Here is a 4,925-nt window from a genome sequence, read left to right as displayed (position 1 = left end):
AATATTTACTCGCAGCGGAAACATAACCTTACAAATCGATCCTGGACATGTGGTTATGGGCCCACAGAAGAAAATCCTTTATATAAGACTTCAATTATATAGTCATTCAATCTCAAATTCCATGGCAAAAGAATAATCTATATTGTAAGTAATTCTAAATAAACTCTTCTCTACACAAAGTTAAACCTCGAACTTTATCCCATAATACACAATTCGAATCATAACTTTGCTCTCAACTCGATTCTGGCTTCCAACACAATCCTGCGACAAAGTTTGACTCTGCCACCTACCAAGTGACAGGCCATCGAAATGACAACACTATTAGCAAAGCTGAGTGCACACTGTATAATAGAAAATACAAGTTTAGGTGTATTTTGAAAACTAACACATAGTTATAATAACAAATAATCACATTCAACTCAATTACTATAGTTTCACAAAATCAAATCGTTTGGCATGAACGCGAATGGAGAGGGGTACCACGCAGTACCAGCTATCTCCAAATTATTGAGCACTACTACAAAAAAAGGCCTAGTAAACCGGTTGAAACGGCCTAGGAAATTGGACTACAACACGTCTCCATCTCACAGGTGTCCTAGGTTAGGAGATCGGTTATAATGCCTGGTTTCTTTGATTCTTTAAGAGACCAATTGATAGATAAAACCAGTCTCTTAGATAAGTGTACATATAATATGTAAAGAGGTTAGGAGACTAGTTAACATTTATAACCAGTCTCTTTACCTTACCCTTTGAAACTAGTTATTGACCACAACCAGTTTCTTAGGTGTATTACAAATCTTTTCTAAAAAAAAAATAGAATGTTAAAGTATACATATACATTATCCTGTAACTGCTTCTGTATTTACGGCTCCTTATATATACGCTTTTTTTTATTTACAACAATATTATTAAATAGAAGTTCCTTTTTGCTTTATTCATCATGTCAAAATAAATCTTTGCATCATTTAATTCATATACAAAACCAATTTCACTCAAAAATATATTTCTTCCAATGTCTTAAAAATAAAGTTTCTATAATCTAATGCTATCGACTAAAACTAAAATTCTAAAATAATTAAATAAAATGTACAATTCAAACGTGACCATCGGCTTCAATCTCCATTGTCTTGTGTTTGGTTTAGCTCGTCAATCACCTCTTGCGAATAAGTCTAGGAATCCCAAGAAAGTACGCTACAAAAATAATTTCAGATAATTATATTAAGAACTAGGATATATATATATTTTATAAGTTTTCTTATATACAAACTCATAAATAACAAATCGATTAGATCATATTAATCTCAACCATAAATATTCCATTAAAAATATCCTCTCCCTAACTCTCCCCTAGAGATTGTTATGCTCCATCCCAAAAGGACCCTATCAGCAACACCTAAAACATGTAAGCCTACTCCCATGACTAAGTAAAGTAAAGATGCATATTGGTATATAGAGCCTCCTTAACCAATTTAACAAAGAGTCCCCCTAAGGCCCTAAACACTAAAATGTTCACATGAACAACCTCATAATCCAGAATTAGATACATATATACTATTCAAATGAAGGTTTCAGTTTCTAATCATTAAAAAACAACCAAAATCCCCTAAATGTCTTTTTCTTCAACAATAAATAAATCCAGGCATACATACATCCAATTATAAATATTAAGGGCTAAACTAATTAACAGTTAGTAGAGGGTGGAGAGGGTGCCTCACTTTGTAAAGTTGCCACATTTTATCAATCATCATCCTGACCCGGTAAGACCTGCTGTGAGAGACGCGCTGAACTTTCAGAGATAATGAAACAGTAACAAGACTTTTGTCAAGGATTAAAATGTACGAGACAAGTTTGTTATTAAGACACACTGAGAGATGAAAGAAGATAAAGAATAGGGAAAAACCTTGGCAACCTGCATACTTGGTACGAGCAACGTGCACGAAATGTGAGAACTTTGTGTGAAGGATTGGATCCACTAATCACACACTGTAAATATGAGCTTAGAGAGAGTAAATCATGTTTTGGAACAGAACATTAATGAGTGTATGCTGTCTTGAATCAAGCACAAGAAGCGTGGACAAAGGTTACTGCATAAAAGCAGTAGCATATATAAGTACCATGATTAAAGGATAACCAGTTATCTTTCTATGGAAACAAAACTTAGATATGCAAAAGAAAAAAAACAATGGGGATCAAAATAACGATTCAACAACAACAAATATCTATACTTACCCTAAGCTGGTCCAATCCAAAGGTTGAATCTGTTGCGATGCCAACCTATATCATTTGTTGCACTTGCCACTCTGTTTGAATTCCCAAAATTTGATGGATCGCTGTCATACGAATCATGATGGAAGAACAAAGACTTTTTATTTTGCTTAACCCACAGCTAGACACTTTAGCTTGGTCATCCATGTCGAATTCGTGAGTGGATCAATCTTTTGATAACTGGCCATTCGCAACTTTTGAACATGTTGAATCAAGGGTCACTATGATAATGGAACGCTTGGCATATATTCAATCTTCAAACACACAAGGATACATAAGAGGAATAAAATATAGGTCGCTAACAAGAACTTGGATACAAGCAAAGAGTATGGGAAAAGATGTAATGCTACTGAATTCTAACCTCCACTAACCAGGTATCCTGTAAGCAAGGCTGCTTCCATTGATAGGGCAAAGCATTGCCTCTGTCATATTGATAGAACTCAAAATTTTCATTGATGTGTTTAAAACAGGCTATGTTAAATAAAGATAGACCTTGTGATTCTTGAAACTATTAGTTGCTTGCACAGTTTTAGTTTTTCTTTGATCATAAAATCCAATTCTTAATTAGAAGTTTTTTCTTTTTCTCTCTGTTGAAAGATGATTTAGAAATTAAATTAGATTGAAACGATTACAAAGTGAAGATGACTTTTGGGAGCATAAAGCGGTAATGGTGGGTTGATTGTGTTGCATGATTGAACTACGTTATACACTTATACTTCTACTGTTTGGGCTTAAACTCCGTTACACTCGTCTGGGTGGTTTAGGCTAGTGTTTGATAAGTGAACATTGCTCTAAAGATTTAAGGAAAACCAAGATCCTGAATCCTATATAAGATTTCATTACTCTAATTCATTGATCTTATTTTATCAAACTAGAAAGCTTCATAACTTATCTAAGAAAGTGTACAATACTATACCCAAACTGTATATCATTGTATTGAACCTGATGCAAGTAACCTGTACACAAACTGCTATAATGATGCTAAGAAAGTAGTAAAGGTAGTCCAAGTTTCTGTTTTAATTACCAACAGCAAAAAATAAAATCATAAACAGTATCAAAGAGATGAGGGAGTCGAGTTAGAGGGTTTTCATACCTAAGGGCAATATATACTCGCTAATAGGTTGATTGTCATAGTCCATTTCTCAATCTCTCATGGGTAACATAGCTCACTTATATCCCATGATTGATCTACCTGTAATTAAGGAGGGTCCTGTCCTTTCTTATAGAGCTATTGAGATGTTAAATGCTCCTGTTTCTCACAAGGAAAAAGACCATTCTTTGAGTATGACAGTCACATAATCAACATGCAAGAGTGACTACAGAATACAGACAAGTAGAGAATTATTCCCAAACAAAAAAGTCAACTTACAGATTTATTTTTAGGAAAACAATTTAGGGCAGTAGCAGACACCCTATTATGGGCCAAAACGAGCCATGCCACAACATCATTGAGAATATCATTGAGGTTGCTTCTTTTAGATGATCCCAGTTATAGTCAACCAATCTTTATTACATGTAAACTAGATTATTTCATTTGCTATATTTCATTACTGTCCTGCGCTATTAAGGTAAAAAGAACAGCGATCGTCCAATCTTCTCTCTCACTAAATTGTTTCCAGGAATTCGATTCACTCACCATCATAGAACAATTTTCCAATGCTTTTAACTTCACTAAATTTATGACTTTTTAGAGCAATTCCTATTGCATGAACAATATTGAGCTAATTAGCTCTCATAATTGCAAAAGAGAGCATGAAGAAAACAATAGGAAAATTAAAATTCATCATGAGAAAATATTAAATCAATTACACCAAAACGAAACTAATTAGCCACACGAAAAAAAAAACCTACTCCTTTCGACAATTCAATTTTGGTTGGGACTACAATGCATAGTATATTAAAGAAGAGAAAATAACCAACTCTAAGAGAGGGAGGCACGATGACTGCTCCCCGGTGGATGTTAGCTCCCGCCAGTGACGAAGAAAGCAGAAGAACGACATCTAGCAAGCTTAGTCGCTGGTGATTACGAATCAAGAAAGCGGTCGCGAGTAACCACGGTCGCTGGTGATTGTGAATGGTGGTTAAGGAAATTTTTAAATTCCGATTTCTCAATTGCGAATTGGATTGAGTAAATTATGTAGAATTGTGATATGCAAAAAGAAGCGGTTTATGAAGTTGGAGGAATTTGGATTTTTGTGGTTTAAGGTTTAAGTGATGGCTGCTCCTCGCGGGATTGATAGAACTTCTAAAAGCATGTTTTAACTTTTACAGAGAAGTCTGCTACAGTACGTGTGCTACGTAGTTTTTTTTTCGTTTTTCGTTTTTCATGAATGATTCTTATCTTTGAAAAAGGATAAGAATTCTAAAAATAAAAGAATTTCACATTTAAAAAGAAATTGTATTAAAAGAATAAAAATATTCAAGGAAACCGGTTTTATTTATGGTCTTTTATCTTACAACATGAAAAATACATGGCACATATATTAGTGTTATGTTGAAAAGAAATTGAATTAAAAATTAAAATATTCAAGAAAATCGGTTTTATTGACAAACAGTCTCCTACACCTTTCTCAATGAGTCAAATAATTAAACTTAAGAGACTGGTTTTGGATAACTATTGGTTTACTATGTTAAAGAATTGTGTTAGTAACCTTAATCAG

The 4,925-nt window shown here is 33.8% G+C and overlaps 1 long non-coding RNA gene across 8 annotated transcripts; it reads right to left on the bottom strand.

The window, feature by feature from the left end:
• Positions 1-905: 905 nt before the first annotated feature.
• LOC109136057 (uncharacterized) lies at positions 906-4,595 on the bottom strand. 8 transcript variants are annotated; one of them, XR_007269829.2, is made up of 6 exons: positions 3,359-4,588; positions 2,627-2,687; positions 2,230-2,519; positions 1,901-2,084; positions 1,716-1,786; positions 906-1,191 (listed from the first exon to the last, which is right to left on the bottom strand). It is a non-coding gene; the product is annotated as an uncharacterized LOC109136057 (long non-coding RNA). The 8 variants fall into 8 exon arrangements; XR_007269830.2 differs by having other exon boundaries at positions 2,230-3,514; positions 4,182-4,595; XR_007269832.2 differs by having other exon boundaries at positions 2,230-3,514; positions 4,186-4,595.
• Positions 4,596-4,925: the final 330 nt, after the last annotated feature.

Source organism: Beta vulgaris, chromosome 9 (genome assembly GCF_026745355.1).
Source record: "Beta vulgaris subsp. vulgaris cultivar EL10 chromosome 9, EL10.2, whole genome shotgun sequence".
Taxonomy (NCBI): domain Eukaryota; kingdom Viridiplantae; phylum Streptophyta; class Magnoliopsida; order Caryophyllales; family Amaranthaceae; genus Beta; species Beta vulgaris.
Note: the sequence above shows the minus strand (reverse complement) of the source record. Positions and strands in the feature narration are given on the sequence as shown.